Raw genomic sequence first — 14,530 nt, forward strand, 5'->3', positions numbered from 1 at the left:
AGTGCACTAGAACTTCATAACCACAATAATCGATCATGACCTAATGGTTTTCCTTATCATAATCCGTTAGCATGTACTATTTTAGCACCTTATGCCTACTAATTTAATCCCACAAAACATGCACTATCAAACTCTTACCACTATTTACCACCACACCATTTAAATTCAAGCCTATAGTTTAGTATCAATCATCTACCACCAATGAAGAATGCAATATAATATAAATATACTAATCCATCAAATTGGGACATTATACCTAAATATCTCAAAAATCTACTACATACCTTCTCACAAATGGCACTAGTTTACAACTACCAATGAAAAGAAGGTTAAGGGGTAAGGTCACTTAATAGACATGATCACCCTTAATCTTATATTATAACCCGATACAATCTTTTCTACTTATGTGGATTTCTCACCTCATACTTACTCACTTAATCATACATTCAGACTGCCTTCAAATTCCTCAAACAACCATGAGTCTATAATCATAACTTACTCGCTAATATAGCCATTTTCACATTCAAGCAACCAACAAATCACCCTAACTAACAACTCCTTCTCTACCTTATACTAAACTAACTCACAAGGACGAATCACTTCATTACCAACTCTATCTCATGCAAAAAGATTCAGCTATACATATATTCAACCAACACCAGAACCACACGTTGAACGACAAATTGCTAGTGAATCAAAATAAGCCTCACACGGCTTCACTAGACTTTGATTTTTTTTAACAAGAAAATGGGATGAATGACAAGTCAACTATGCTAGTGAATCGAAAGAGCCCCACACGGCTTCACTAGACATTTTAGTTTCATCAACACAATGATAAAATATTTTCAAGATATAGAAACTTGTCACACAATATTCCATAATCTGAGAATACACATCTTTCTTTGTATAGATAAAAAAAATCTGAGTTAAATATTTCCCCCACAGATTATCATACAATCCACACACGCTACTAGCTACCAACAGGTCATGACACTCACACTTTAACTTATACTACTATTTGGGTGGAAATACAATTCCAACACTTCTACTACACATCTTTTCCCTTAAGCATGACATCTGAAACATAAATTTCTGAAAAGGGCCGAATATACTCAATACAGAAGGCTGAAAAGCACGATTTCGTCAACATTAAGGTTCACACTAGAACCCATATACTCTGAAGCAATAACGGACTCTTCTTAAGTCCTTGCATAATTTTAAGATCTTATATGACGCGATTCGAAGGGACAATACCATTTAGACTCTAAACTTCTACACTTGAATCACCCCAGTAATGTGACGGGTCTAAGAACATCTGAGTAAGGAAAGAATTTGGGATGGTTTTACTTTCGTATGGACATCACCATAGCACGAACTAGAGTATGAAGGAGGAATATTCTGACTCTGTTGCACGAACTAGAACATGAAGAAAGAGAGACATTCCTAAATGCCTTGTAAACTACTGCTTATAAGTGTGGCGCGCTACACACCCATAAACAAGACTCTACCCGATCCAATTTCATAGACACCCTGGGACTATGAACCGTGCTTTGATACCAAGTTTGTCATGACCCAAATCGAGGCCCTGGCTGTGATGAGCATTTCGAACCATAAAGGCCCAAAACACCCCTATCTGTCTGATAATCATGCACATAATTCATGACAAAAGAAATGCGGAAGATACACAATATAATGGAAACATGGTCAAGAATCATATGAAAATAAAAATAGGAAATAGTGTCCCACAATCTAAATCAACATCTCTAAAACCGTCTGCGAAATCTCTACTACATGACTGAAACAATGTCTATCTAAAAACTGGGACAACGCCCCCATCAGACCCAAAACTAATAAATGATAAATTAAATAGCAGACGTCAGGCCTTCCAAAATATAGAAGGCTCACCACTTGATTCTGCGATCTTTCGGAAGAAATTTACTAGTTATCTGGACCCCTAGACTGTGCCTCCGAACCTGGGAGGGAAGGGGGTCAATAAAAAGTACTGGTACGCAGAGAAATCAAAACAGAAGTATAATATTTTTACGCAATATAGGTGAGAGCCATTATAAAGCAGTTTCATATCAAATCATTTGAAAACACATGGGCATAATGTAATTGTTTTCGATAACAATGAAATGCAGCTGAGCTAGGTGGAATACCCTACATAATTTACACCAACTGTCAAACCCCAGTTGCCGCCGAGATTAGAGTATACGTGAGGGGAAGACACACAAGATCACACAGCATGGTGTCTCGACCCAATGGTAGTGCCCAAGATCACTTAGCCCGAGCTCCTACCTAAAATACCAATTTGGGAATGACATAAAGTCAAGTACTCAAGATAACTTAGCCTGGTACCAAATTTTCGTGTCGGCAAACACGATTTCCAGCGATGAGCCCTTACACTCAAACGCCTTCTTCGGTCATCCACCTATCTCATGTAAAATCAATGCATTCAAATTTCATCTGATTCAATCACAGATCATATTCTGTAGGGTATCATCATACCCGACTTGCAAGCCATCTATATCACATTATTCTTCTCATTCAACTATTGCATTCAACATGTTTCAACACAAATAACCCTCTCATTTTTAAGTCAAAATTATATCAATTCTCAAAACATTTCATGTCATGCTTTTCAAGATGTTTTCAAACAATTTACATCATATGCACATTCAAAACAAATTCACATCAAGAGAGGGATTTCATATAATTCATGCTCTCAAAATATCACCTTTTTGAAACACACGCATATACATATATAATATGTCAAATCATTCGGAAGTAGGCCTAAAGACCAAATTCAATATTATAGAAACATTCAAAACATAATTATATTCGTAGTTTTAAAACCCCCATTTGTAAAACATGAAATTAAAGACCCATGAGATTTTTGGATAACCCCACGTACCTCGATTACTACAAATATTAGGTGCTTCTTGAAGCCTACATTGAGAGGATTCCAAATGTGCAATTAGTTTCTAAAACCCATGGTTGAATCTTGAGTTGCTTGGGTTTTTATTTTGAAACCCTAGAGAGAGTTCTTGAACAATTTTGATGAATGAAGGTGTATTTTGGGGTCTTTGGGAACTGAATTTCGTTTTTATGGCTAAATAAGGGCCCTGGGAAAAGGATCATTTTTTCCCAAAAACGGAATGTTTAAGTCACTTGAAACTAGAGGTGTCAAACGGGCCGGGCCGGGCCAACCTGGAATCGGCCTTTCCATTTTAACCGGGTTGAGGGCCTGTTAAGGGCCAGGTTTGATGTTAACCGGGCCGGGCCAAACAGTAAAAAAATTAAAACCCATCCTAACCCGGCCCACTTAACCCAACCCGGTCAAACCCACCAAAACCCGATCAAACCCGGTTAAAAACCGGTCAAACCCGTTTAAAAAATAAATAAAAAAATCCAATATACACTATATACACTCCAATATATACAATATATATTTTTAAAAAAATATATAAACAATTACACATATATACGTACCATTCAATATATAATTATATATGACTATACGTACTACTTTAAATAAAAAATATGCTATAATAGTATAATATATATATATATATACACTACAATATATATATATATATATACTAATTTATAAAACATATACACATGTATACGTTAAATATATACTACTTTAGAAGATATATACACATATATGCACCATTCAATATATATGTACTACTTTAAATAAAATATATACTACAATATACATACATATATATATATATATATATATATATACAACAATATGTATATATATATAGTTACATACTAATTTATAAAACATATACACTTGTATACTTTAAAGATATACGTCTATAGAAGATATATACACATATATACGCACCATTCAATATATATGTACTACTTTAAGAAAAAAGTATATACTACAATATATATACTAATTTGTAAATATATATATACATGTATACGTTAAATATACACGTCTATAGAAGATCTATTCACATATATACACTCTATTCTATGTATATGTAATACTTTAAAACAAATATACTATAATATATATACATTACAATATATATTTGTATAGTTATATACTAATTTATAAAATATATACACATGTATACGTTAAATATACACGTCTATAGAAGATCCATTCACATATATACACTCTATTTTATGTATATGTAATACTTTAAATGAAATATACTATAATATATATACATTACAATATATATTTGTATAGTTATATACTAATTTATAAAACATATACACATGTATACGTTAAATATACACGTCTATAGAAGATCTATTCACATATATACACTCTATTCTATGTATGCGCACCATTCAATGTATATATACTACTACTTATAAAATATACTACATTATATATACATTACAATATATATAGATATACTTATATACTAATTTATAAAACATATACACATGTATACGTTAAATATACACTTCTATAGAAGATATATACACGTGTATACGCACCATTCAATGTATATATACTACTACTTATAAAATATACTACATTATATATACATTACAATATATATAGATATACTTATATACTAATTTATAAAACATATATATATGTATACATTAAATATACACTTCTATAGAAGATATATGCACAAATATACAAAACATATGCTACTTAATATAATAAATTAATAATATTTGGTAGTAAATTAATAATATATTAGAAGTAAGTTTTTAATTTAAAGTAGAAAACTAGAAATTCAATTTAAAATTTTAAATCGTTAAATGATAAAAAATAAAAAACAAGGACTAAGGAGTGAATGAATTTGGGGAATTTTATTGATTGCAAAATGATCCAAAATTTATAATTTACATGAATGAAAAATCTATAAATTATGTATCATTTTTTCCAACTCATTCATGTTAATATTAATGGGAACTTGCATAGGATAGTCGAAGTCAACGGGGGCAAAACCATGCATTGGACTTGATTCTGCTGAGTTCTCCTGTGAAGTCATAATTTCTTCAAGTTTCAGCTTGTCGCTCGGCTCCGGTTCCATTCCTTGGTTTCTTCTTTCCGCTCTAATCCAATCTCTGAGGCAAACTAGAACATTCATTGCATTGCTTTCCAATGAGTGTCGGTTGTCTCCAAGCTGCTGTCGTCCCTGAGTAAAGGCGCTCTCTGATGCAACGGTTGACATTGGAACATTCAAGATATCTCTAGCTAATCTTGAAAGCACAGGATATTGTGTTTCATTACTCATCCACCAATCCAACGTGTTGATCCGTCGTCTGCGATCCTCTGGTACCGTCCGAAGATAATATTTAAGCTCTTCCAGATAAGTTGATGTGTAAGTTCTCTCATCAACACTGTTCCAACAATTTAAATCATAAAACGAATCAGAAAAAACACTATGTGCCGGCCTATTAGAAGATGATGGCTCCTCGGGAGGTTGAGGAGCGACAGTTGGAGTGATATTTGTAGGTACGGCTAAATCAAATAAATCAGCATAGTGATTATATAATTTCTATGTAATCCTTTGCATCAGCCGTAGCCGTCCACAAATCAGGTTTTACTTGTTCAGAATCATGGTTAGTATTTATTTCTAAGTTAGTATAAATAAGAGTACTAAAGTGATACATATGATTATATTTCATGCACGGATTTAGCATAGCACCAACCAAGTAAATAGGGGGAATCGGGAAAAAATATTTTTTAAATTTCGTAAACATGGTGCCAACAGCCTCTTTATAACCTTCTTTATTTTTATATTCTTTGAGCAAACCAGAAATATCAGCTATATATGCCAAAATATTACAAACAGTAGGATAATAAGCACTGAAAAATTCAACCGTAGCTACATAAAATTTTTCTAAAAACTTAACAAGATCATTAATTACAACCCAATCAGAATTATGTAGCATGCAATCAGCAGAATCAGCAAATGAACCGCAATGTTGGTTAAAAGCTAGTGTAATAGGAATTCTATATTTATAACAAGTTTTTAAAAATTCATACGTAGAATTCCATCTAGTATCAATTTCCTTAGGCATCAAAATCGGTGTAAGTTCATTTTCTTGACATTTAACTTTAAATTCTCTAATTCTCGATCTACGATTATTTCCTTGAATAAAACCAACGGAAAGACGAATTTTTTCAATATAAAGCTCAAAAAAGTCAAGACCATCTTTTACAATTAAATTATATATATAACATGCACACTTAATATGAAAAATTTCAGGCAAGGGCGGAGATAGCGTAGATTTTATTTTTGTTATAGCAGTCTTGTTGTTAGAAACATTATCAAAAGAAATACATAAAATTTTATTTTCGATACCATAATATCCGGCAATTTTAACAATAGAATCAGCAATAAATTGTCCAGTATGTTTACGATCTTCATCATATAAAAAAGCAAGAATACGTTTTTGCATCACGAAATTACTATCCGTCCAATGACAAGTAACGGTTAAATAATCATTTTTATTTACAGCAAGACCAAGATCAGAAGTTAGGGACAATCTACATTGAATATTTTTTAACAATGTTGATAAATAAAAATAATATTGTGAATGGAGTCTAAAAATATCAGACCGACAAGTAGTTCTAGGAATACCATTAAACATAGGATTATAAATTGCTTGTATATAACGAATAAAGGCATCAGAAGAAGTAAAACTAAAAGGCAAACAACCCACAGCTACCATTTTAGCTATTTCTTCCCTATCCCTCAATTTATTATACTTCTTCGCTACGTGACCGGTTGCTGGGTCCATTCTAGTTTGCGTTGACCCACCAACATCCCCACCACCTTTTGCAATATTTAACTCTCTTTTGTGATCTTCAGCTAGATGTCTCATTAACGTACCCGTGCCCCCTTGCTTGCCTCCACTTCTATGCTTATATATTTGTTGACAAATATTGCATTGCACCTCAATATCTGATATACGTTCAAAAATTGTAATGCAATACTAGTTCTTTTACGAGGTTTTTGGGCACTGGGAGGACGAGAAGGGAGAATAACTAATTCAGATCTAACGTTAGCATCTCCTACTGCGGGTGTCTCAGCAATATTTTCATTATCTTCGTCTAAATTAACCGCATCTACTTCATTTTCTTCTTCTATATCGTAATTTTTCTGAGCTTCTACATAATTCATATCGTGAGCACCTACACCTATTTCTTCCTCAAAAGGTGTACCAAGCGGTACCGGAGGCGAAGGTACACGGGTATATCTACTACTTGAACTACCTCTACCGCTAGTAATTCGCTTTTTACTACCACTACTGCTTCCGGGACAAAAAATTTTAACACCTTTAGCAGCGAGGTTTTTTAATTTATCCATAATATAAATTAAATTAAACTAAAAATAATCAAAATACACAAATATAATAAAATAAAATATTAAATAATTAATATAATAAATAAAAATTAAACGTAAGAGATGGAACGACAATACCAAATTTTAGAAGTATCCGAAGATTGCAACTTTAGAAACTTCCGCTCGTACTTTGTAAACGAAAAATTAAAAAATTAAAGTGAACACTTTAAGAAATTAAATATATTGAATATTTGAGAATTGAGAATTGAGAATTGAGAATTGAGATTTGAGAGAGAATGAGATTTGAGAGAGTGAAAAATTATGTGAAAAATGATTTGAAGTTGTAGGGTATTTATAGATTTTTTTTTGGGATTAAAAAATATTTTTTAAAGTTTTTTTTTTTTTTAATAAATGGGCCCAAACTAGCCGTTTGGACCCAAAAACGGCTATATAGCCATTGGGCCAACGGCTAGTTTGGACCAAAAATCCAAAATATCTTCTTTTTTTTTTTAATTTTTTCGGGCCAGGCCGAGCCGGTTAACCGGCGGGCCTGGACCGGGCTTGGTCCGGGCCGGGTTAGGCGGGCCCATTTTAACAAAATAACCATCCCAGAACCCTAAAGCCCTAGGGCTTACCAGGCCGGGTCAAACCGGGCCGGGTTAGGTAATGGGGTCGGGTCGGCCCGGCCCACTTGACACCCCTACTTGAAACCTTTACATAGGCGCTGCCTATGTTATCGCCTATATTTACATAGCTCTTCCTATGCTATCGCCTATGTTTACATAGACGCCGCCTATGCTATCGCCTATGTTTACATAGGCGCCGCCTACTACTTTGAAAGGCTATAACTTCTTGCTCGGGTGCTGAATTTTAGCAAAATTAGTATCGTTGGAAAGCTAAATCGAAGACCTATCATTTGACATATAGTAGGATCTCTAATTCGACATATAAAGAGATTTATGGTCGATGGAAGCTGACACAAATTACAACATCCACTAAAACTTAATCGATCGAAATAGTTTCAACTTATCCTTGAGTTAAAGGACCTCTATGGTCTAAATTCAAGTTTGAATGGATTCACATACGACGCAAATAATTAACATGCCATATTGGCATAGGATTTATGGCTTCGATATTATCAACGCATCAAAATTAAGGTTTTTATTCTAGCCTGAAATGCGGGGTGTTACACTATTGGGTTTATTTACATCTGTATCCAAGGAATGAAGTTCAGGATTTTTCCAACCCCGACAGCTAAGAAGTTGTGGGATAGAATAAAAGACTCTTGAACATGTGACCCATGAGCGAGTTGAGTTCGTTCTAGTTCATCATATTCAGTGTCCCTAGAATTTGGACTTGGAGGATCATTTGTGTTCAAAGCTGGTAGCCCAGTCCTTCTGCTATTTGGACGACCCCATCGTTCACTATCTATTTCATTTAAGCAGGGTCTTGAATGATTGGTACAATAGGTTAGTCCCTTATTACTACACAGTGGGAGATAGACTTTTCTTTCAAGACTAACTCCCCCAGGACGTCAGAGTTTGATATGAAGGATAGGAAGTTATGGTGAAGATCAAGGGTTCCTTCAGTGGCTTCGATGGTTAGGGAGTAGGGGAAGAATTCACCATTTTTAGAGTAGTTGAGGAGAGAGAAGTATGTTGTGAGTGGTACTTGGGATCCAACGGGTTATGGTATGTAAATAGTGGAGTGACATTAATTGACATGACTGTCTTGGTCATGTCAAGCATTTTAGGGCAATGATTATCCCTAGTGGCGATGGAGTTACTCTCGCCAGAATACGTAGAATCGAGAGTTTCCATGGGAGCTTTCCCCAAGGGGTTAGGGGCTTGCTTAGGACCCATTAGGCCTTTGAGCATTAAATAGGTAGATGCAAGATAATAGAGGGCGGGGTGATGGGTAGTTGGGATTAAATCCCTTGTCAGTGCTTGAGCCAGTGTTAATTTGGGGTGGGTCATTACAACCAAGCTCTTTATTAGGTAAAGATCTCATGGGGTCCTCTTTTAATTTTCTTTTTTTCTTTTTTTGTATATTAATTAAACAAATTTATTATTGGGAATAGGATGAATAGGATTGTTTTTATTCCTAGTTTTATTAGGAGAATCCGTTGATATGAGAGTGAAGGGATTTTAATATATGAACATACCAGATGAAGCATCATAAGTTGTTATCTGGGCTTGTTCTTCTTTTCTTGTACTCTTACCTTCTTTTACTCCATGGAGTTCGTTATTTGTTTTCTTTTTTGGAAAGAAAATAACTTGTCATTCCTCCATGGGTGCTTTAGGTTGTTTGTAGATAAAGATGATGTGTTTGTTTCTAGTATTAGTGGTGATGGTGATTGGCCATAGTTCTTCGAGATATGCCCAAGCTTTCTACAAACAGTATATAAGACCCTTTCCCCCTCATAGAATACTTTTTTCTTATGGCCTCCAATGCTAACGAATGTTTTCACTGGCACTTCGAGAGACACTTGTATGCATAATCTGACATAGCGGCCACTTACAGTTGAGGAAGTGCAGGCGTCAATCTTCATAAGGTCTCCCAACTTCTTACCAATACGTTCTAGGACTTCTTTATCATAGAATTCAGTTGAAAGTTGTGGTAGCCTTGTCCAAATGGCTGTATGGGTTTTTGTTCAGGGACAAAGTTTGGCTCTCTTGATTTTACTGTTAAGAAACTTGCCATCACAAACCATGTACCTCCATGTAATGCCTTTAGCATGTTGTCCGGTTTAATAAAATTTGGCAATGTAGAAATCACAACCTAGGTCGATTAGTATGAGCAGTTCTGTGGGCTTCCAAATTTCTACAAGCTTGCTTTTTAAGTAATTGGGGGTTATTTTTTTGTTGAATAATTTCACAATTGCAGAGCACCTCCATGGGTAATAAATTCTTTCTTTATCTACATCACTGAGTTGGATTGCTTCACTGGTGTTGTCCAGTATCATGGCTGCCTTTCCATTATGTTGGATGTAACTCTCGTTTAGGGAGTTGTCTTTATTTTAGAAGTTTCGCCTTAAAACTTACCTTTGAGGGATGGGAGGCAAAGGGTTGATCTGTTATGAATATTGGGTCTGGAAACTTTGGTGGAGCGGGGGGCAGGATTGGCGAGGGTTCGGAAGTTGGGGGCCAAGGATGGGCATATCTATGAGGCAATCGATCTTCTAGAGAGAGGAGGATGAGTGTGGATGATGAAGTTATTTTACCATTGATAAAATTATTCTTACACTCACTAAAATAATATTATATGAATTTCAATTTAATCCAACTTTTTAATATTCAATTGTGGGTACTAATATGAGATAAATGGAACCTTTATGAATGTGGAACCCGCCATCATCCAATCCTTTATCAGTCTCAATAACAATTCTTGAATTGGTTTATATAAGTTTCCAATACTTTCGATTATTTAACTTATGTGATTATCATACATCATAAATTGACATGTTTAAGTTTATATTGGTTGCGAGTCTATCACAACTCTCCTTCATCATTTAGGCTCGAGATCGATAATGTAAGCAAGCTCACACTGTCATATAGGCGGAGTTTGTTAAGTTGTGATTTTCAAATCTTAATTTTGATACCGTCGATGAAAAAATAAAGATTATTAGATTATTTACCTTTGTTGTTTAAAGAGTTGATGTACAATAAAATCATAAAATAAAAAGCTTTTTTAAAATTATAACACGATAAGGTATACAAAAACCTCATTAATAGCACGTCTTGAGTATGCTTATCATCACAATAACTTCTAACACTGTCTATCACCACAACAACTTCTAGCATTGAAGTTTATGTTAGGATTTTGCCTATCACGATAATTGTGTTAAAGGGTAAGGGCGTCTCGATAAAATTAGTGGTTTACAATTAAAGTTTAATAAGAGGCCTTAAATATAAGTACATAAGTGACTTTAAATATATTGACATAAAAGGCCTTAAATATATACATATAAGAGGCCTTAAATATATATACATGGGCCTCAAAATCCATGATTATGTATCACAATCCGTTGGTATGAAACATTTTCTTTTCCAAGTGAAATCTCTTAGTATATGAAAGTGCGCGAAAAAGTATTTTTTTATTGTCGGATGAGAATCATTTGTATCTTAATGCACATATTTAATTAACTTAGAATTATTAAAGCGGGATTCATTTTTGGGAAATATAAGTCAGAGAAATAGCAATAATATTACTAGTATAGCATATTTCACAATCTCTAGTGATCATGTATTCTTAAAAGGCATAACATCTTTAATATTATTATTTATATAAGGAGATTAGTTATTCTAGTTAATAAGATGTTTGTTATTTATTTGCAATACGTTGTCTTGGATGTTGTTATAAAAACTTTATTGATTTATATGAAGATTAAAAGTTATTTAACTCAAAGTTCTAAAATATTTCTGTTGAAGAGTATACAATTTTAAAATCTTCAATACTATAAGAGAAATCAAAATCATAAAATTAGTATTAAAATTTGTATAAATACCTTACTAAAATAAATAATATATAATATAAGAAGATATTGCAAATGTCAAGGTTAAAATAGACATTGTCAAGTTAAAAGGGGGGAAATGCTTATTATTCAAAGTAGAGGGGGGAGTTTGATTTTTAAAGTAAACTTAAGGGGCGAAAGTGATTTTCACCTGGGTGAAATAAGAAACACATGTATAGAATACTTTAGATTTTACAACTGAAACAACTAAATTGAAACAAATATTTTAAAAAGGGGATCAACTAATACGAAATGGAGCACACAAGCTTGTAAAATTAAGTGATGAGATCACCATGTCCATGTACTTTCTATTTATACAAGCTAAATACCTCCAGTCTTATTTTAGCTGGACATATTTTATTTAACACGATCATTAAAATATCATAAATTGAATGATGAATTTTACTATTTTACCATTTACATATATTAATGATATTCATTGAGCACAGGAATGAACATTAAAATTATAATTGTTCACATTTAATTGTATACTAATGAAAAAATTAATTAATTCCATCATGATTTAGTAATTAATCAGTTAATAGTTAATATAAGACATTTATCAACTAAAATGAAACGAAAGAAGCATAAGAATGAAAATTAATTAGTTCTATTAAAGCATATTAAATTCTTTATGTTAGATTGTCAAAAATTAGTAACGATTTTCTTGCAAGAGGTTTCCATTTAAATTTTTGCTCAAAGATGTCAAATTTTCTAAAAATCCACAAAATATACTCCCTTCTCTCAAATTATATGTCATTGATTTTTACACGCAGTTATCTCACATTATTTTTCATTTAAAAAGTTTAAGACAGAGTTAATTATATTTTTTTCCATTTTATCATTAGTAGTAATTTGAGACGGAGGGAGTATATTGCTTCTTTGGTGGACCATAGGTCACAACTCATAAATCACAGCAAATAATCATAGTGTAATAGTTTATACATGCACGTTAATAACTAAATGTAAAGAAAATTTCTCAATTAAATTAGTCCAATCACTTCACGGATTATATATCTTTATATGAATCATCTATATGTATTTAATCATTATGATCCTCTGACCATGAACATATTAAATCAATATCAGAGATCTGGCTCTAAGGGATCAACTAATACGAAATGGAGCACACAAGCTTGTAAAATTAAGTGATGAGATCACCATGTCCATGTACTTTCTATTTATACAAGCTAAATACCTCCAGTCTTATTTTAGCTGGACATATTTTATTTAACACGATCATTAAAATATCATAAATTGAATGATGAATTTTACTATTTTACCATTTACATATATTAATGATATTCATTGAGCACAGGAATGAACATTAAAATTATAATTGTTCACATTTAATTGTATACTAATGAAAAAATTAATTAATTCCATCATGATTTAGTAATTAATCAGTTAATAGTTAATATAAGACATTTATCAACTAAAATGAAACGAAAGAAGCATAAGAATGAAAATTAATTAGTTCTATTAAAGCATATTAAATTCTTTATGTTAGATTGTCAAAAATTAGTAACGATTTTCTTGCAAGAGGTTTCCATTTAAATTTTTGCTCAAAGATGTCAAATTTTCTAAAAATCCACAAAATATACTCCCTTCTCTCAAATTATATGTCATTGATTTTTACACGCAGTTATCTCACATTATTTTTCATTTAAAAAGTTTAAGACAGAGTTAATTATATTTTTTTCCATTTTATCATTAGTAGTAATTTGAGACGGAGGGAGTATATTGCTTCTTTGGTGGACCATAGGTCACAACTCATAAATCACAGCAAATAATCATAGTGTAATAGTTTATACATGCACGTTAATAACTAAATGTAAAGAAAATTTCTCAATTAAATTAGTCCAATCACTTCACGGATTATATATCTTTATATGAATCATCTATATGTATTTAATCATTATGATCCTCTGACCATGAACATATTAAATCAATATCAGAGATCTGGCTCTAATTATGACAGTCTCAATCATTTTAAACTAAATTTACTCAATGACATGTAAGATTTATCAAACAATTAAAATTAAAATTTTGAAATGAAAAATGACTGTATATATATACTACTATTAATTATGTTTAAACAATTAATTGTACACGATGAATGGATCCTAGACCTGCTAACAAATATAACTCTTTTCTCTTGTTTATTATCCATTTTCTATATTTGTTGATCTCTTTAATTTGAGAAAATCATGATTAATTATCTAACCGCATGGTTTAAAAAATAAAAAGAAAGAGCATATATAGAGGAATTAAGAAAAGGAACTAATTAACAAATTATTGTTAGCTAGCACTCTGATGTTGGTAGATTATAGTTAGTATGACCAAAATTTTTATATCAACAATTTTTTTTTTAGAAAAAATTTCAAAAAACATCATATTTAAGACTATAATTACAATAAATAATAATAATTTTGTAAAATTACAGTTTATAGCAAGAGTAACATTATTTTACTCATTAACTAGGCAAGTGCATGTTTTACTCTCACAATTTCATCTCCCCTAAATATAACCATATCTTTTACCTCTTTTTTTTAATCTTATTTTGTTTATCATTTTATTTATTTTTATCTTTTTATTTTCACTTTATTTTCTCTCTTCTATTTCTCTTTTTTTTTCCTTTTTCATATTTGAAAATAATTATCTCCATGATCTTTAAGATTTCAATATAAAACATTGTTACTGTCTGTCACTCTCTTATATATAT

Source organism: Capsicum annuum, chromosome 10 (genome assembly GCF_002878395.1).
Source record: "Capsicum annuum cultivar UCD-10X-F1 chromosome 10, UCD10Xv1.1, whole genome shotgun sequence".
Classification (NCBI taxonomy): domain Eukaryota; kingdom Viridiplantae; phylum Streptophyta; class Magnoliopsida; order Solanales; family Solanaceae; genus Capsicum; species Capsicum annuum.